Below are 21,851 nucleotides of genomic sequence, written 5' to 3'. Positions count from 1 at the left end.
TTTTTTACTTTTAAGACTTTTTTGTACATTTTGGAGATAAATCCTTTATCAAATATGTATTTCAAAAATATCTTCTCTTAGTCTGTGGCTTGTGACTTTCAATCTTTTAACAGTGTCTTTCACAGAGAAGAAGTCAAAATTCAGGAATCCCAAAACCTTCTTTCTGGCAGTGTTTCTGATGATATAACATTTCCAGAATACCTTATCTGTCTTCCATGTAATTCATAAAAGCCAAAAACATTATATAAGAATTTTCTATATATCCTTCCTGGATAAACTTGTCTCTAATCCTGGCTTCTGCTTAGATGATTGTCTAGATCCATGCATCACACACCTAATCTTTTCAGTAAAAGATTTTCAAGCCACACCCTTGCCGTCTCTTCAGAGCACGTTTTTCCAAGGTCGGATTTCCTAATATAAGCTTCCTTTGCAATCCGGTTAGACTAAGAATTTCCCAAATCATCAAATGTTGGTTTCTTTCTGCTTAGCAATTTATCTCTATCCTCTCACATTTTACTATAAGTAGCAAGGAGAAACCAGGCTGCTGCTTTAACATTTTGCTTGGCAATATCCTCAGTTAATTGCATATATTTATTACAAATTCTGCTTTCCACTCAACAGTAGAATAAATTCAGCCAAGCTTAATGCCACTTGCTAACAAGAGCTGCTGCTGCTCCTGTCTCGAATATGTTCCTCGCTTCCTTCTGAACTCTTACCAGTCACCTTTAACAGCCATATTTCTACCCACTTCTTCAGTAGGGTTGAGGCTTTTTTTTTTTATCATGTCCATCTAAATACTTACAGCCTATACACATTGTCCAGTTCTAAAGCCATATCCAATGTTGTAGATATTTGCAACCATAGCACTCTACTTTTTAATACCAGAATGTATATTAATTTCCTAGTGCAACCATAACACATTACTATGAACTTGGTGGCTTAAAACAACAGAAATTTATTCTTTCAATTTCGGAAGCCAAAAATCCAAAATCAAGGTGTGAGCAGGGGTAATTCCTTCTGGAGGCTTGGAGGAACAATCTGCCCAGTGCCTATGTCCTGGAATGTAGTGACTACCAGTGAGTCTTAGTTTTCTTTGGCTAGTAGATCCATCCTTGCCATCGTTTTCTACTTTTGGTTATAAAGGATACAAGTCATTGGATATAGGTCCCATACTTAATCCCCCATAATCTCATCTCAGCATCCTTAATAACATAAGCAAAAATTATATTTTCAAGTCAAGTCACATTCACATGTACTGGATCCTAGGGTTTGGACACACCCTTTTGGGGGAGACTATTCAATTCACTGCATGAACCAATATAATTTTCTTTCTTGAATAAAGAACTTTATAAAGTATTTCTTACAGATCATGTCTGATGGTAATAAGTTCCCTCATTTTTTGTTTATCTGAAAGAACATTTCTCCTGGTTTTTGTTTTGTTTTGTTTTTTTTTTTTTGCTTTTTTTTTTTAAGATTTTTAAAATTTATTCATAATATACACAGAGAGAAGGAGAGAGGCAGAGACACAGGCAGAGGGAGAAGCAGGCCGCATGCGGGGAGCCCGATGCAGGACTCGATCCTGGGACTCCAGAATCACGCTGTGGGCTGAAGGCAGGCGCCAAACCAGTGAGCCATCCAGGGATCCCCTGTTTTGTTTTTTGAAGTGTATTTTGCCTGGTTAAGAAATTCTAGGTTAGTGAGAGTTTTGTTTTTAATTTTAACAGTTTAAATATTTCACTTCACACTCTTTCTGTTTACGTAATTTCTGCCAACAAACTTTCTCAGATTCTTATCCTTGTCCTACTATAAGTTGGTGGGGTTTTTTCCTCTGAATTATGTCAAGATTATCTCATTGCTTTTGGTTTTTATATATATGATATGCCTTGGTACATACTTTTCTGTAATTTATCCTATCTGGTATTCTCTGAAATTCTGAAATCTGTCATTTGATTTCTACCATTAATTTTGGAAAGTTCTCAGCCATTACTTCCAGGATTTCTTCCACTCTGTCTTCTTCTTATGTTCCTATTATACATGTTATATCTTTTGACATTGTCTTTTAAGACCTAGATGATTTATTATTATTACCATCATAATCATTATTATTTTATTTTAATTTCAGTTTGGGAAGTTGATCCATCTTCAAACACATCCATTTTCAGTCATCTTATAACCCCATCAAAGACATTCTTCATTTTTGTCACAGTGTTTTTAATTTCCAGCATTTCTTTTTTATTCTCTTGCAGTTTCCATATCTCTGCTTATATTACCTCTCTATTCTTGCATGTTACCTACTTTTTCCAATAGAGCTCTTATTAATCATAGTTGATTTAAATTCCTGAGCTGATAATTCCTGTATCTTTACATTTTGGGTCTGATTCTGATGCTTTCTTTGCATCTTCAGACTTTTTTTTTTCCCTTTACTTAAAATTATGCTGAAAACTCAACGTGATGTATCAGGTATTACCATCTGACTTAAATAGGTGTTAGTGTGAGGTTTTATATTAATCTCTGTGGGAGTTAGGCTGGGTTTAATATTGTGGATGCCAGAAGATTCAAATCCTTCTACTGATCTTGTTTTATCTTCTTCGCTATCTTTGCAGCTCCTTAGCTTCTCATCAAATAGAGTATGCATCTTACTGACTTTTCAGCTGCAGTCCTCTGCTGCTATAGTGCAGTCTTGTTGGTACAGTTGTTAGGTGTAAGGGAGGGGAAGCATTTTGCAATCATACAATTAAATCTCTGTTTTTTAGTGGGCCTATGTCCATGGGTTTTGACTTTCACAAGTGTGTCCTAGAATTTTTTTTTCTCCCTTAGGTGAGACAGGAAGTGACCTGGAGTGGGAGAAATATCATTTTGTTTGGTGGGATATGGTTCTAGTAGTCTTTTCCCTGTACAGTGGGCCTTTGATATGGAAAACTCTCTCAGTGTATTTTACAATGTTTTCCATCCCCTACCTTTGCCAAAATCATGAGAGGATCTTTCTTGGCTTGCTACCATAAGAGCTTGGATGGGTTCCTGGAGGTAAAACCCATGAAAGTTATCTCTCTCTACAAAACTGCTTCTTCCAGGAATTTCTCACTCTGAGGCAAGTTTATACTCACCTTCCAGTATTTCATCAAAATTACCAATAAATGTAACTACCAGTTTATGAGTCCTGGTGGATTGTGCTTCAGGTAAAATCTCAGTTGTGACTTTCTGTATTTGTCTGTCTGTCTAGACTTCAGTGTGCTGATTTTTCTCACAACTTCAGTCTTGGATGATCTATGGTAAGTGATTGATTTTCCATTTTTTAACTTTTTCTTATAAGATAGGAGTGACAACTTGTAAAATTTTTGTATATCAGAGCTTAAACCAGAATTTTCTCTATACTTTTAAAAGCCAAACTTCTTCAGATAACTGTTTTCAAATATTTTGTCTGTTTTTTTTTACTTCTTTTTCACTTTTTCTAACAATTGGTAATGAAAAATTAAACATATACAAATAGAATACTACCATGATTCCATGCAGTCATTATTTAGTTTCAACAATTATAAAACATACAAGAACTTGTGATTTCTTTTCAAATGAGATAGAAAGTAAATGAAATACTATAAATTCTTCTAGCATTGTCAAACAGTTGAGAATCCAACTTAAAGAGGCTACCACTGGCCAAAAATAGGACAATATGAGCACCATGAAGGTTAAAATATCTCAAACATTTAAATTTATGAGTTTATAACAAAGATACAAGCCTAATGATAGTGAATAAACTCATCATGTTTAAAACTGATAAAATAAATAAAAGTTTGAATCATTTATCCTGTGTTTCCTAGTTATTGTCACCAAGCATGAAATATATTTATTTTTTTAGAAAAAATTTCACTTGTAAATATAAAGAATAGAGCAAGATTAAAATATCACCATTTTGCAACTATTAATATTTAAATGAATCTTGGCATCAGCCATTATGGCTACTAACATTAGAAAAACTAATGGCATCTATCCATATTCCTTCCTGATGAAAAATTATTAACTTCCCTAGGAAGTAATCTTACCAAAAATATATAATCTGAATCTAATGCTCCATAGTTGTTATTATAAGTTATAGGAAATACAGAGCACAGAAGAACATATTACTGTACATTATGAGGATAGAATTAGAATCAGCAATTCTCAGACTGGAAAACACTAAAGGCCAAATAAACCAGTTGCTTCCTCAACAATATTGCCAATATAAATGCAATGAAGGGGGCACCTGGGTGGCTCTGTGGTTGAGCATCTGTCTTTGATTTTTGTGGGGTTTCTTTTTTTGTATATTTTTTTATTGGAGTTTGATTTGCCAACATATAGTATAACACCCAGTGTTCATCCCATCAAGTGCCCCCCTCAGTGCCCGTCATCCAGTCACCCCATCCCCTGCCCACCAACCCTTCTACTACCCCTTGTTCATTTCCCAGAGTTAGCATCTGCCTTTGGCTCAGGTCGTGATCCCGAGGTCCTGGGATTGAGTCCCACATCAGGCTCCCCACAGGGAGGCTGCTTCTCCCTCTTCCTTTGTCTTGGCCTCTTTTCTCTGTGTGTCTCTCATGAATAAATAAATAAAATCTTTAAAAAAGTCAATAAATGGAATCTTAATAAACTTAATAAATAAAGGATGAAAATTTACTAAATAAAAGATTGTTTTTCAGTTCTGTTTTTTAAGACCAAAAATTTGGAATATATTTTATGTTTCTTCTTTTATTTTTGTTAATGTCATTGATTATGTCTTTTTCTAGGCAGTTCTGAGGCCCTATGGATATACCTACTTAAGGCTATGTTGTACAGCTGTAATTCTCTAAAATTAGAACTATCATAAAATAACACTAAAATCTTACCCCAAATTAGGAGATAAATCGGTCAAATACTACAATTGAAAAATTATACTAAGAAGCATTTAGAGAATTAAAATCTAGTGTAACTTATACAATATAAATTAAGCCTGCTTGAAGATTCTCTCTCTCTCTGCCCCTCCCCCCAGTCATGTGAATGCTCACTCGCCCTCTCTCTCTCTCCCTCTAAAGTAAATACATAAATTTTTAAAAAATGTTGAAAGTTCCCACAATCACCTATTTTACCAAAAAAGATTTCATTTCAAATCGTAGTATCAGGTAAGACAATCAAAGAATTAAATGAATTAAGTTCTTTAATTTAATGTTTTAAACTTTATACACTTCCATTATTAACCTTTCACTTTAAAAAGTTTTAATATAGAATGTATCAAAAGGCAAATTATATTTATAAAAAGATGGATTCTCTGGGCTCTCCTTCCCATCCATGGCCTAAAGCTAATTTTCTGAAATAACCCAGGAGGAAGGAAAGTTTTTCAAAGTGTTGAGTTCTGGGGAAAAGCATTTTGATTAGTATTTGGTTCTATTAACATGGATAAAAGTGTCCTCTTTTTTCCATATTAGTTTAAGTCAAGAAAGTTCATTTTTCTCCAAAAGTTAGTTATGTCTCCAATAGAAATTTTATAGCTTGTAAAAGTATTAGCCAGCTATTTTTCAATAATTCTGCATAAAATACTTTCCAAAACAAAAGGTAAATATCAGTGAGCATATGTTCTTATGTTCATGGTTCTAAATACATCTGCAGGTCAGTATTTTTAAGCCAGGTTCAGTTGTAAAGTTCTTTTTCAGACCACCCATTGGTAGGACTTGACTTCTTCCTACAAGTTTAGATAAGATTCAAATGGCATATATTATTATTATTTTTTAAAATTTTTATTTATTTATTCATGAGAGACACAGAGAGAGAGAGAGAGAGAGAGGCAGAGGGACAGGCAGAGGGAGAAGTAGGCTCCATGCTGGGAGCCTGATGTGGGACTCGATCCTGGGACTCCAGGATCATGCCCTGGGTCAAAGGGGCAGGCACTAAACCGCTGATCCACCCAGGGATCCCCAAATGGCATATATTAATATTAGCTAAAGGAGAAGTAATAGTACATGAAAGAAAGCACATTCATGTAAGCATACTTGAACCCCTTACTCTATAATTCATACCCAGTAGGCCAAAGTAGATCACCTGACATGAGACATTGATTCAGGGACAGGTTAAGTTTGCAAAAAATAATTAAATCTGCCAATGTCTACTCCACTAGTCAGTTATTTATGATCCTTACACACACACAATTTACTCACTTAATCCCCAAGATTTACTAATTATTGATCAGTTTCTCAAAATCTGCATCAGGTCTGGAATCAATTATTTTTATGTGGAGACCTAATAACTAAAAAAAAAACAAGTTATTCTCCATCCTGCATACCCAGTGTGATTGTGGAACATGAACAAAGTCAGTGCAAAAAATGCTCTTTTTTGGTAAGAGGAGAAATGAGAGACTTATGGGAGCCACTGATTCCCAGTAATTCTGAAATCCTCCTTGGCAAACAGTATCATGTACTTCCAGTCTTGATATAGATAATTTTCTTGATTAGACCCTGGTTCCACTTTCTGGCAGAAGCTGTGTTCTGTGGCTCTTTCTATTTGACACTCTAGCATTTTCTATTTATTCTCTGCTTGTAGTAGTGGAGGACTAGGGTTTTTTGTTTGTTTTTGTTTGTTTGTTTAACATCTTCAACAGACTGACAACATTTGTACAAATGTAGATATCTCAAAAATGTGTTTAAATGGGTGATGGATGTTAAGGAGGGCACTTGTGATGAGCACTGGGTGTATATGTAAGTGATGAATCACCAAATTCTATACCTGAAACCAATTTTACCATATATGTTAACTAACTGGAATTTAAATAAACACTTGAAAATTTTAAAAAGTGTTTTTTGAAAAATGTATTCAATTACAGTGAATGATAGATGCCAACAACCTCACCCATAAATATCTTATTTTATTGTGTTTTAAAATATTTTACTTATCTATTTGAGAGAGAGAGAGCCCTCAAACGCAGGAGGAGGGGCAGAGGGATAAGTAGACCTCCCACTGAGTGGGGGTCCTGACTCAGGGCTTGATCCCTAGATTTCTAGGTTCTCCACAGTCCTTAATTGTACTTGTACATGGGGCTATTCTCTTTGTTTCAAGCCCCTATATTAGTTTTTTTCAAAATGAGTCAATGAATTTATTGATTTTTGTTTCAAGTTTTTATTGAAATTCTAGTTGGTTAATATATAATGTTGGTTTCAGGAGTAGAATTTAGTGGTTCATCACTTACATACAACACCCAGTGCTCATCACAGGTGCCCTCCTTAATTCCCATCACCCATTTAGCCCATCCCCCTGCACACCTCCCCTCTAGCAACCCTCAGTTTGTTCTCTGTAATTAAGAGTCTACTTTGTGTTTGCTTCTCTCTTTTCCCTATGTCCATCTGTTTGTTTCTTAAATTTCACATGGGAGTAAAATCTATGGTATTTGCATTGTCTGACTTGTTTCACTTAGCATAATACACTCTAGCTCCATCCAGGTGGTTGCAAATGGCAAGATATCATTCTTTTTTATTCAAGCCTGTATAATGGTTTACTCGGTTCATGGTATCCAATCCCAAAGCCCATGCCACATTTTCAGGTTTTGGTTTTGGCATCATCAACGTCTAGATGCCGATATCTTGATTTGCCAGCTTACTAAAAATCCACTCCAAACTTCAGTGACCTATAGTAACAATAAAAAATTATTCCCATATTTACAGGTCCCCACTTCTTTGTGAATCAGCTAACTGAGGCTAAGCTTAGCGAAGTAAATCTCCCATGTGGATCTGGATGGACTTAGCGCACCACTATTGACTGGACACAGGTAGGTCTCACAGGTATTCATTCTGAGGCTGAAGTTATTAAAAATGTTCTTAGCTACTTGATGGAAATCCTTTTCATGTGGACGGCAGCAATGATAGGGTCCTAGCCCATCAACTCAGGCACACCTGAGGAAAGCTCCTCTTGCATCACATCTGAAACATCCTTTTGGTGAAAACAGTTCATATGGTAAAGGATGTGGATGCATGAAAGCATGCATAATTGGGAAGCATAATGTAACCTGCAACTATAATACCTTTAAATTTATGGTAATTTTTTAATTGCTATAAGCTTATTTTATTTCACTAAGAAATTATAAACTGTTTTGGAAATAATAAAACTTAGTTAAAAATGCAAAGAAGACCTCAAACACACAAAAAAAATGTTGTAATCTATTTTTTAAAAGATTATTTATTTATTCATGAGAGACACAGAGAGAGAGAGAGAGAGAGGCAGAGACACAGGCAGAGGGAGAAGCAGGCTCCCTGCAGGGATCCCGACATGGGACTCGATCCCGGGTCTCCAGGATCATACCTTGGGCTGAAAGAAGGTGCTAAACCACTGAATCACCCAGGCTGCCCAAAACCTGTTATAATCTAACATCATAAATAACTTACCGACTTACTGGTGGGAATATTATATTCTCACTTACGCAAACTCTTTAACCTTTGAACACTAATTTTAACTCAATTCGTTCCTAATACATATGCACAAATAGAAGACTGCCAAGGTCAGTGCTTCCTTGCTTCAAGGAGATAAACACAGCACAGATTTTAAAACAGATTTACTCACAGTTATAAACCTTAGTTGAGAATCAGTTTCCCCCTTGGGCACTCTTTTGAGGAAGGTCAGTGAAGATATGGATTGTCTTATTTTTGCTAATAGTCTCTTTCCCATTCACTTTTTGGTAATTATTCTCTTACCCTTGTTTAATTGTCTCTTTCTCTTCTACTACTTACCTACAAAAATTCATTCCACTTTCCCTTGAAGGCAGAGTCATGGCAAATTTGTAACATCTTTATCTGCCTCCCTTCTCTAAGTTTTATAACTAATAAAAGACTGGTGTCCCTGTGACTACAGGACAGAGTGCAGACTATCTGAAAGAGATGTGACCTCAGGCTTCTGCAGTACTCTTCAGTTACAGCCTCTTGCTTTCCCAGGGACAGATGATAGAACTAATATGGGAGTAGTCATGGTAGATGACTATCTGTTTGGATCTTCTAGTTTGCACAGAAATAGAATGTTCAGTCATTTTCCCACCTACAAGTCAGAGAAAAACATTTCTGCTCACTCCATAAATTTACATGTTCCATGCTCCCCCACCTACCCCCCTCCCAACATCTACAGTTGACATAGCACTCACTCTGTTTAATGATGACGGCACTTGCCTTTTGTCTTCCATGGTAAGAACAAGCTGACAGCATTTTTGCAGTAACTCTCTATCAAGTCTGGCAATCTGAATGGTTTGACTAGTACAGATCTTAGTCATAAGTGTAGTTAGTTGATTTTGTAGTCTTCCAGAACAAAAAGGCTGGGTCATAAACTAAGGCCTTGCTTGGACTATACAAGTGAAACATCATAATCATCAACAATAACAAAACAAAAATGATAACAAAAATGTTTTAATGTGACCAACAGAAGCTGAAGTGACCCACCTATAGTTATCGTCCCTGACTAATTTTCAGACTTGAGTCAGTTCAAAGAACTAGAGTCTCTTCATTGACGGGGAGGAAGATACTTTGAAGGAGACCTGTTATATGAAGTAGATAGTGTATATTTTCCTCTTTGTCTCCCCTAAGAAAGCTCATAGATGTTAAACAAAGTAATGATGCATCAGGGAACATAAAATGCCAAGTCATTTCTCAGATTAAGGGACACTGGTCTTGAGCTATCACAAATCCCCATTGAATAAAAATGCCAAAAGGAGAATAGTGCTTTATGGGGATCAGATGATAAATGGAGTTTTGGTTCAAGTCCATTTCATTGTAGGAGAGCGCGTCAACGTAAATGTAACTTGGTCCTTTGCCCAGTTGTTAAGAGATTAATTGGAATAGAACTAAGTGACAACTGCAGAATACCAACCTTGGCTACCAAATTACATTATGAGAGCTATTATTACAGGATGATCAAGTGTAAGACTATGGAATCTCACCCTCCCACATCCAAATTGCAAATTAAAACTGTACTGAAGACTTTGGTTTCTAAGTGGGCTCTAATAAGTAGTCGTAGGCCAATTCTTTCTGCTGAAAAAAACTAAGAAAATTTGTACAAATTACAAAATGTACATTTTCAAAGGCAAGAGATAGCTACAGAAGAAATAAAATCTAGGTAAGCAAAAATTCCATTCAGGGGATAATTTTTCCTTGGTGAGCTGATAAACTAGTCTTTTTTAGAGCCCTGTTGATACTTGCTAATTCTGGCCACAGGCTTTGGGTCAGACAGCTCAAGCAGACTCTGCTGGGAGAAGGAGAAACCCAGGAAATTATTAGTTGACATGCAGTTATAGAATAACAAAACAGAAAATGGAGGCACCTCAAACGCTTGACCAATTCTCTCCACAGGACATTTTCTGAGTTCTAGGACTATGTGGGAGTCTGGGTAGTTAAGATAAAAATTTCTGAAAGCTAGACTGAAACGTCCTGCAAACCAAAGTGCTTAAGAAACGAAGTCCTGCTGGGGGAAGCCGCAGGACCCAAGTGCATGGCTGGAATCCTTTCAAGATATTTGCCAAATTTTGAACCTTCATGAGAGAGAGACTATGAATGCTCGGCCGGTAAATTCTGAAGGCAGAGCTTGGTTTTAAAACAACAACAATAACAACAACTCAGTGTTATCACCTTTCTTTCATTGCAAATACATCGTTTTAATATTTCTAATGATGATGGAAGTAGACTTTAAATACTTTTCAGATATTTCAGAATTGTGAATTCTGAAGCTCTGATGTGTAGAGATCATATGTATTGTGAAGCAGTCACCTTGCACCTAGCTTGGAGATTAGAAAAAGCACATGAGCCATAAACAGACAGGAATCTCCGTTTCACATGAAGACAGGGCTATTTACTTTGTCAGGTTCTCAGTGACTCCTATTCACTTGGCCTAGAGTACTTGTCTCCCTACTTGGATATGTCTCAGTTCTTCTCATTCTTAAGGTATTGGCCTGCTTATCACCTCCTCAAAAGCAACTGACCAGATCATCATCAAAGGTGGACATCCTCAAAGATAGAAACTCCTCATTTTCTGCTCATCCTCATTTTTTATTTCTGTGTAATCACCTATAACAATTTAAAGGTGACGTATATTCTGTATTTTAGATCATTTTTCTCTTGTAGTTTCCCTCTTAGAAAATCTGCTCCATGAAAGTAGAGACCATTTTTATGGTTTTCTTCTTTGCATGTGTCCATGGTCCTTGACATATGTGGTGTACATAGCAGTCACTGAATAAATATTGATTGGATTAAATGGAATAAATCAGCAAATATTATTGTAAAATATATATTATGGCAGCCCCTATGCTAATTTCCACTTTATTTTTGCCATATACAGCTTGGATGATTCTTAAATTTGTCCAGGGTACAAGTTTTATTACTCTGTCCATGAGAGAAAACACATATTCACAAGCACCATATATTATACAACTTCTAATATGATACTCTGTTAAATAATGATTCTAGAAATAAATAGGCCTTTCTCTGAATGTAAGTGGTTATTGAACATAACATCATTTTTGTAGTCTTATCATATAAGAAAACATTCCTTATATATCATTTAAAATAATTTTAAGCTTAAAAATCTTATAATTATTTTCTTAATGTCCAATTTCACATCCTAAATGGGAAATAATAGTGCTTGGAATTCCAGTAGTGTTATTCATGACTAGATGTCTGTTTACAGCTATCCTTTTGATAAAACAGGTCAGTGTTAAGCTTCAGTAGGCTGAGAAATTTAATATGATTAGTTCTCATTAATGTCAGAGTTAAGCTTTTTCCTTATAATAAAGGCAGAACCATTCAAACAAGATTCTTGCAGAACCCAGATATCTGTCACATAGTGATTGTCCTTTCTTGCACCATTAATTTCAGAACAACTAACAGAATATTAAAGGAATAGTAGTACAAAAAATCAAGATCCTGAGGCTTAAAATTATATAAATTTAACATTTATGGAATAGATATATGTACAAAAACAATAATTCATCTATATGTATTTATTTATTTATTTTTAAAGATCTTATTTATTTATTCATGAGAAACACACACAGAGAGAGGCAGATATAGGCAGAGGAAGAAGCAGTCTCCCTATGGTGAGCCCAATGCGGGACTCGATCCAGGACCCCAGGATCACGACCTGAGCTGAAGGCAGATGTTCAACCACTGAGCCACCCAGGCACCTCGCATCTATATGTATTTAATAATACTTTTTAAATAGCATCATTTTGTTTCTTTCAATATTAGAAAACTGTATTCTGTTTTAAAAGATTGAGAAATATGTAAAAGAATATGTGCGAAATAATAATCACCAACAAACCTAAAATCCAGTGAAAATAATCATGATCATGTTGGTCTATTTCTTTCTTGACCTCACTACTGGCATGCCTGAGGATGAGCAAAACTAAATCACACCCTTGGGATTCTCATAAGCATTTGTTGAAGGAAAGCCTACAGGAAAGTAGGAGTTCTGTGAAAAGGCAGACTGGAGGCGTGGCATTGTGATTTTCACATAAAAAATACTGTGACTCACAGAAACTACTTTATAATTTATTTAAAATTTAATAAAAATACCATCTCCATATTTAACTGTGATAGATTTCAATATCTAATTTATGTTTACATTTTCAGCATTATAATAAAAGTGAAATAAGGATATTTGAATTCAAGTCTTCCTGGGAATATTTGCTTGTTTCTAAAGGGAAAAAGATGCCAATGAAAGAAGTATATATCAAGGCATAGAACAATGAAAATGTGATATTAATAAATTAGCTCCATGGAAGTTTTAATTTCACAATTAGGAATTTTGATGGGAAAATTGTAAAAGAATTTTTATCAGCACTGTGTGCCATTCTTCTTCAAAAGTTTTCCCTACTATGACCTAATTAAAATAGGAGGATTTGGTTTATATTAAATTTGGTAGCATTGATTTCAATTTATGTTAAATATGTTAATTAGTTTATCATCTTTGGTCACTTTGTTGTTATGTTGGCACTTTCCATTGGAATGAGGAGACTAGCTCCAGACACGAACCCTTTTGCACTAAATTAGACTACATTGCCTCCTTTTTTATTTTTATTTTTTTACTTATATTTTTATTTTTTTGCCTCCTTTTTTATAACAGATCACAAAATGACATGCAGTTCTGGTCTGTTTACAGCTAAAGCAAAATAATGGGCATTACTCTTTGAAACACAGACACAATGAAGTGAGGAGTAGGAATGCTAAATATGAGAAAATGTAGTCCCATTTCAATTAGCATTAAATTGGGAAAAAGAAGATAACTTCATATTTATTACAGACATAATTCAGTATGAATATCTAGCAACCTATATGCAATAAGTAATCTATTACTAATATATCAGATGCCTTTTAAGTCAGGAATATGTGACACAACATAATTGTGCGCATGTGTGTGTGTGTGTGAATGTCTGTGATATATATATATATATATATATATATATATATATATATATCTCGCAATAACATACATCACATCATAGTCTATTTGATCTCACATGGCAAGAGAAAAGAGATTATCCTATGTAACAGGTTCATGGTATCCACATGAGGTTTAGCCACCAGTAGAAGTCAGAAACCAATCAATTTTATGGAGTTGAACATTGTTTTTGTTTGAGACATGTTGAGTGTTGTATATCTCTAAGACAACCAAAGAAGTTGAATACACAATTGAATACACAGGCCTGTATTACAGAAGAGAACTCTGGACTTTGAAAAATAGTTGAGAAGTAGAAAATGATTGAAACAATGGCTGTGCTTGAGATAACCAAAGGAAAATATATAAAGCACTGTTCTGAAACTGGTGAGTTTTCTTTGGCCAATGTAATGTTTAAAAAAATTGCTAGTAAATTAGGAAAACCTCCTATGTTTTACCTAAAAGACAAGTTCCATTTGTTCTTTCTCACCACAGTTCCTTTACTCTGTCACATTATCTGCTTATCTCTTGAAGTCACTTCAGTTCTCAAACTTTTTTATGATGAAAGAGAAAAGTTAGGCTTAGGATTCAGCATTGGGAAATTGCAATAGCATGCATTTGATTTGTGGGATGTAATGTGCTTTACAAAATTCTCCATCAAAATATGTGTGGTAAAAGACCAGGCCTAATTTTATGTGTGTGTGTGTGTGTGTGTGTGTGTGTATGAGTATATATGTGTGTGTATATATATATGAATATATATGTGTGTATATATACATATGTAAATATATAATACACATATATATGTGTTTAATGTACAATAACACATATGTGTATATATACACACAGAAATATATAATACAATACAATATAAATAAATGTGTATATAGCAAATGTGTGTACATATGTGTATATATATATTTTAAATGTTAACACATTAAGGAGTGACGCTTTTTTTTAAAGATTTTATTTATTTATTCATGAGAGACACAGAGACAGAGGCAGAGGCACAGGGAGAGGGAGAAGCAGGTTCCCTGTGGGAAGCCGGATGTGGAACTCGATCCCAGGATCAAGACTGGAGCCAAAGGCAGATGCTCAACCACTGAGCCACCCAGGCATCCCAGGAGTGACACTTTTATAAATATATTAGTTTTCTAGGGCTGCTATAGCAAAGTACCACTAACTGAGTGACTTAAACCACAGAAATTTTTTGTCTCACAGTTCTGGAGGTTGAAAGTCTATCAAAGTTTTGACAGAGTTAGTTCCTTTAAAGAGCTGTGAGGGAGAATCTGTTCCATGCTTTTCCCCTAACTTCAGGTGGTGGCTGGCAACCTTTGTTCCTTGGTGTGTAGAAATACAGCTTGATGTCTGTCTTCTCCCTGACTTGGTGTTGTCCCAGTGTGTATGCCCCTCCGTCCAATTTTCCCCTTCTTCTATGATTACAGTTATATTGTACGGGGCCTACTGACCTCATCTTCACTTAAATAAATACATCTGCAAAGACTTTATTAAAAAAAAATCACAATCTGAGTTACTAGTGGTTAGAACTATAATTTATGAATTTTGGAGGCACATACTTCTTCAACCCATTAAAAATAAGTATAATAACAATGTCATAGTAACGTTAATTTGTTATAAAATTTCTAAATGTTTCCTCTATTTCCTATACTCATATTCTTGACCCATGGTGAACAATGTACACAAAACACACTTAGTATAGCACTACTTACAACAATGAGAGAGGAAAGAAAGAAAAGAAAGAAATAAGTCAAAACTTAAGAAAGATAAGTTACGGGATCCCTGGGTGGCGCAGCGGTTTAGCGCCTGCCTTTGGCCCAGGGCGTGATCCTGGAGACCCGGGATCGAATCCCACGTCGGGCTCCCGGTGCATGGAGCCTGCTTCTCCCTCTGCCTGTGTCTCTGCCTCTCTCTCTCTCTCTCACTGTGTGCCTATCATAAATAAAAAATTAAAAAAAAAAAAAAGAAAGAAAGATAAGTTACAATAAATATATTTAAAATAATTTTGGCTTTGAGATTTTCAGAATAGTTTTCTCATGACATGGATATCTTTCCTAAACAAGTGGTTGCCTCTAATTTTTGTCAGAGCAAGCATTGTACCCTGGTAATCTGGGGATTCTTCATTCCTTTTGGAACCATACTTCCAGACTTTTATTTTGTCTGCTCAACTAGCCCTAGAGAAATTCTGGCTGCATTAGTTTCCCACTTATTTCACTCTTTACCCCACATGGAAGTCATATACTGGGAAAACATTTTTGTATCTTTGCTTGCCTTCTTCTAATCTATTTCTGTATCTCTGTATAAGGAGATGTTAATGCAGCTTTTTCTGGATATACATCATTTTTTAGAAGTACTATTTTTCAAAATCAGATATATGAGTCATCCTGAAATACCTTTCAATCTGGTATAATCTCTAATCTCCATTCTAGCAAAAATTTATTTGTAATACATGCATTATACTCTACTTTCTTGTTTTCCTGTTAGTTTTTTTTCTGAGATTCTCTTTCCTATGAGACTTAGAAAAGAAAAAATAAATTAATATCTATGCTCATTTAGCTCTTATAAAAGCAGATGATTAAAAAAATCAATCTTATAATCAATAATTTCTTCTTTAAAAATTCCTTTACAAAAATGTAATCTGTGTCTCAGAAAAAATATATATCTTTCACATAAGTATAGTCTTTTTAGTACAGTGATTCAAAAGTATTACTTTAAACCTTGGAAGAGCCATTGTAAAAATTATAAGAATATTTTGGTGCTAGAGAATAAAATATAATACACAAAATGTAATGACCTAGTATCAAAGACATACAATAGTATATCAGATCCATATTGAAATGACAAAATGAATAAAAGAGAATTACTTAAATTATATCATGAAGTTATATGAGTAGATACAATGAGTATCTTCATTACAGAAGTATAGAGCAGTAGAAATACTATTTTATATAGTAAGGGTTAAAAAATATTTAAATATAGTTACAATATCATTAATAAAGTCACTGGGACCATGAAAGAATAAATCCTGTAACTTTGTGGAAAACAAAAACCACTTCATAGTACTAGATAAATTATTTAAAGAATATAAGTGAATGTACTTTTTATAATATATCCAACTGTGCTTTATACTGTCCCTTTGGCATTTCAGTTTGCAGTTTTGAAAATTATTGTTGAGTTATATGATGACATGATAAGATATAATGTGGGAATCCCTGGGTGGCTCAGTGGTTTAGCGCCTGCCTTTGGCCCAGGGTGTGATCCTGCTGTCCAGGGATCGAGTCCCTCATCGAGCTCCCTGCATGGAGCCTGCTTCTCCCTCTGCCTGTGTCTCTGCCTCTCTCTCTCTCTCTCTCTCTCTCTCTTTCTCTGTCTTTCGTGATAAATAATAAAATAAAAAAAGATATAATGCAACTTTATATTGTTTATAAATATTTTGAGAAATAAACTTTTTTTATAAGAATGTAAGATGCAAAATATTATAGAATCTGCTAAGAGTGTGAAATCTGAGGACAAGTTGCCTAACTTTCAAAGACTCTGTGATCTTAAGCAAATTATGGAATATCTCTTTATCTTAGTTTTCTCAATATAAGAATAAAATAATCATTATGAGAATTAATAAGTTAATACTTATAAATGAGTTATATTTGTATTCCTTGCATGTTCACTATCTAAAAGTATTCTCTAGGGACCCCTGGGTGGCTCAGCGGTTTGGCGCCTGCCTTCAGCCCAGGGCATGATCCTGGAGTCCCGGGATCGAGTCCCACGTTGGGCTCCCTGCATGGAGCCTGCTTCTCCCTCTGCCTGTGTCTCTTCCTCTCTCTCTCTGTGTCTCTCATGAATAAATGAATAAAATCTTTTAAAAGAAAGTATTTTCAGAGATTCATATTTTATAAAGCCCACTATATTTATAAATTTTAATAATGTATCATTTTACAAATTTTAATAATAAAAATTAAAAATAAATTTTTGATAATTTAAATACAATTTAATTTAATAAATATGAATTTTAATAAAGCCCCCTAACTTTATAAATTTCCCACTATTTATCAATTTTGAAAACTAGATTTTAATATTGACATGTTACAGGACTTCAATTAAATCATAATTTCAACTGTTGATGAAAAAAGGATGTATACCAAAACATAAATTATATCTGAATTCATCAGTTATCTCCAGCACCAAACAAGGTGTCAGATAGGTAATAGACAACTCTTTTTTTAAGTTAATTTGCAAGACTTTCCTGAAGATATATTAGCATAGAAAGTTGGAAACATGGGTTAAGAACAGATAAATGATAGGACATCCACTTCTCTGGAATCTCAGTATTCTTTCTTTCCTTCTACCCATTCTTATAACAGTAGCATCTTCTTCATTACGTGATGCAGGCTTCTCTTATAATCTAAAGATATTTGATTATCTTCCAACATGGATATTTTAAAATACAGTGTATCAGTAGAAAATTTTAGGTATAGTAGGATGAACATATGAGGAGATTATTGCCATTGCAAAGATAGTTTATTATTCATAGTTCTCAAGATGAAAGGGCATGCCATGCCTTAGGCATAGGGCCACAGGAGAAGCCCCTGGGTTGGTCATGAGGCAGATGGAATGGAGACACGGTAGCCAAGGGCCTTTATTGTGAGTTCTGTGGGAAGGAATGGGCAAGGCAGGGTTAACAGGCAGGCTTAGAATTAGCCAGTTTCAGGCTCTGAGGAATAAAGTCTGTCCTTAATTGTCAGGTACTTGGTCCTGGGTGATTAAAGCAAGTTTCAGTGATAGAGAGGATGAAAGCCCAATAAGGAAAGTAGTGTGGACTCTGGATTGGTTGGTGTGTGTTTGAAAAGTGCAACCCCAGGAGGAAGACTCCTCTTGACAAAGTGGGGTGGCACAAGGGAGTCCAACGGAGTCAGGAAAGGAGGCCAAGACACTGTGATACAGGCATATTATTAGGTTGTCCAAAACGAGGCCTCTTTAGCACAAGCAGTTAAGGCAGGTGTTAAAACATCAAGTTTATGGAAGCTTGAAACATGATTAATATATCTGGTTACACCAAAATCTTACCTCCTCATCCATTATATTCACATCCACACCTGGTTACTCTGTAAACTTAAACTAAGTTGCAAAAGTAGCTGTCAGGACTCCTAATGTAAAATATTAGGACAAGGGTGGAAGGTAAAAAGGAATAATGTGCTAATACAATTGGTCACAAGGGAATAGTTCAAATTATTGCTGCAGTCTTCCTTTACTCATTTTTTATCCTTTTTCATCGACCAAAATTTTTTATCGTCAGAGGTCTTTAGTTAGTCGGGAAACTCAAACCACATTCCGGAACACTTGATTCTCAATAGTTTTGCTATTATGGAGTTGGAGATATTTCATTAACTTTTGTGTCTGGACATGGATGTCCAGAGGATTACCCCAGAGAATTTTCTGAATTCTAAACATAGTTCTACCGAGCTTTGTGATTATTCATTGATATACCACAATGATAATTTATTTAATGGATACCAACAAAATATGGCATTGTACTTCTTAAATATAAGATGTTGCCATAAGAAAACTAGTTCCTCATACCGGAGTTGATTATAAATATATAAAACCATTTCTGACTAATAGAGAGACATAATGACAATCATTAAGAACCACAAAGCCCATAGGGAAAGAACCGGAACTTTAAACATAATTCAATATACACCAAAAGTATTCTCACATTTTAGAGAACAGCAAATGAATGAGGTCCTTTGGCTTTGAGGGATAGTCATGGTGTTCTAACTTTACTCATATTTGATCTTACTGACTCCAGAAAGGTAAGTAAGTCATAGGAGTGAAAACAATAACACAGACACACATTCAATACTTATAGATCTTCCTTATCTAGATTCACATATTCTACAGCAGAGTTTTCAATAAATATTTTATCAAGTCACAGAGGTATATAGCTATTCACAGAAATGAAGGAATCCGGTGATCAGGCTAGGTTCTAATGTCAAGTGTTTATGTCTTTGAAGGTTTTGAAGGGAGGAAACAGAGTAGAGGCTCCTCAATTCCCAATAGTAAGAAGGGACAGTATACACATTTTTTTCTTCAAACTGCCAGCAGAAGCAAATACCTTGACAACAAAGTTCTCTTCTAGCATATGGATATGTACAGATTTTGTAAGCTACATATATAGATTTTGTAAATTATTTTTTCTGAACTTTTTTTTTTTCAATTTTATCATCTACAGATCTGCCTCAGCAATTATCAGGATAAAGACTGATAGGGCAAGCTTAGAAATGACAATAATGGGGATCCCTGGGTGGCGCAGTGGTTTGGCGCCTGCCTTTGGCCCGGGGCGCGATCCTGGAGTCCCGGGATTGAGTCCCACATCGGGCTCCCGGTGCATGGAGCCTGCTTCTCCCTCTGCCTATGTCTCTGCCTCTCTCTCTCTCTCGCTCTCTCTCTCTCTGTGACCATCATAAATAAATAAATAATTAAAAAAAAAAAAGAAATGACAATAATAATAGAGAGTGCCCTTGGAGAACACCACTACAATTATTATTAAATGGTAGTAATTATATAATTTTTAAATAGCTACCAAACACTGAAATGGCATGGCAAGAACTAGGTATGCTTTTTACGTTGTTTAATCTTCATGATAATATTTCTAAAATATTAATAGGGACCTTTTCAACAAAGATCTATGGGAGGTGCTAAATTATAGTTCTAGAGAAAATATTAGCATTTTTATATGTTTTTAGATCCTTATGGTGGTTTCAGTACCTGTGAATTAGTGAAAAACATATTTCTGCCTCTGCATGTTAGTGTTGTGTGAATCCTAACTTTTTCGAGTACCATAGAAAAGCAGATAACTCAATCCTTCTACTCAGTGTTACCCAAGGTAGCCAAAATCAGTGCCAGCATCATGATAGTGACACTGGTTACACAATGGTATAAATTTAATACTGACTTCAGAGTCTTGAGTTTGTTCCATTGTAAACCTCTAAGAATAGGACAAAAGTTCCTCCCTAGCATTCTGTTAGATGTCCAGCATCAAACCCCTTGGGGCTTACACCTATCCTAAAGGTATAGGAAGGCAATGACTATCACAGTCAGCTGGGTACTAGACAGGGTTCTGGTGAACTGGGCTTCATCCCTCTTGCTGGGCAGTGAAAGGTATGACTTTTATGGAAAAGAACTGGAGGTGAGAAGGTGAGAACACCTTGAGGCAGGTGATGTGATAAACTGGCTGATAGCCAGGGCATGGGGTTGAGAGATAACAGTTACTACTCAGGTGTCCACCAGAGACGACTCTACCCAATTTAAGTCCTGAGAACTCAAAATATTTAGTCACTTAGAGTGATACTTCTCTTGGTCTATGAAGCCAGAACTTTTCAGGAAGTCCCATAACTACTCTGCTCTTTGGCAACTCTGCTAGCCTCAAATCCCCAGATTCTTGAGTCCACCCATAAACCATCACACGTTGTTTCCCTCTCACTTTGCCACTTCTTTATTCATTTACAAAGACTTTCTGTTTTGTTTGTTTTGTTTTTCTGTAGGCTTTCAGACAGTAAATGAAACTGATAACAGTAATTGACAAGTCAACCAAACAACCAAACAAACTTCCTATCCCCCTCAAACACAAGGAGCAGTTTCCAACACATGTTGAAGGTAAGAAGGATACATGGAAGTGCTACCATGAAACTCTGAATCCTTCTAAAGCAGCAAGAAAATTTTTTAAAAAGCAAAAATGTTAACTTCCACATTAGAACAAAGATATCTGTTATAATTGCCTATAATGCACTGACTCAGTCATTCTAAGCCCAGTATTTTCACATGTGGCTTCTAGATTATTCTCAGGGAAGAAAAGAAATGGAAGTAAGAAAAGGAAGAGGAGAAGGAGGAGAGATGTGACAGGTATCTGATGTGACTCAGATGTGACTGAGTGAAAGAGAGTACGTTACATTACTCATGGGTAATTCTTGAGCCAACTCCAATGGCTCTTGAGGACTTCTTATTCCCAGAAACAATAGTATCCCATTGTTTATGCTTAACAGGCACATAAATGCAACAGTTAGGCGTTTATCATAGAGTAAGTCATGCTAAATTACTCCCTAAGTTATGTTTAACTTCAAATATTTCTCAGTACAGAATTCTATAACTTTTACGAGCCTAGTGCCTTGAACATGGTTAGTAAATGTAATGTTACAGGTAGCATAAAATTTGAAAGGAATAGTTTATACTATTTTATTTTTTCATATATTCCATTAAAATGCATCAATGATAGAATAATTTCTTTTTTTTTAATTTTGTTTTTTTTTAATTTTTATTTATGATAGTCACACACAGAGAGAGAGAGAGAGAGAGGCAGAGACATAGGCAGAGGGAGAAGCAGGCTCCATGCACCGGGAGCCCGATGTGGGATTTGATCCCGGGTCTCCAGGATCGCGCCCTGGGCC

The 21,851-nt window shown here is 35.4% G+C and overlaps 1 long non-coding RNA gene across 1 annotated transcript in view; it reads left to right on the top strand.

Annotated features, from left to right (window-relative positions):
* Positions 1-21,067, top strand: part of LOC119867966 — an 80,184-nt gene extending 59,117 nt beyond the window's left edge. Inside the window, exons 2-4 of the long non-coding RNA XR_005369940.1 lie at positions 3,221-3,269; positions 7,656-7,759; positions 20,952-21,067. This is a non-coding gene — a long non-coding RNA (uncharacterized LOC119867966). The remainder of the gene's footprint in view (positions 1-3,220; positions 3,270-7,655; positions 7,760-20,951) is intronic.
* The last annotated feature ends 784 nt before the right edge of the window (positions 21,068-21,851 follow it).

This window comes from Canis lupus, chromosome 15 (genome assembly GCF_011100685.1).
Source record: "Canis lupus familiaris isolate Mischka breed German Shepherd chromosome 15, alternate assembly UU_Cfam_GSD_1.0, whole genome shotgun sequence".
Classification (NCBI taxonomy): Eukaryota; Metazoa; Chordata; class Mammalia; order Carnivora; family Canidae; genus Canis; species Canis lupus.
The sequence above is the reverse complement of the archived record's forward strand: the minus strand, read 5'-3'. Positions and strand labels throughout refer to the sequence as shown.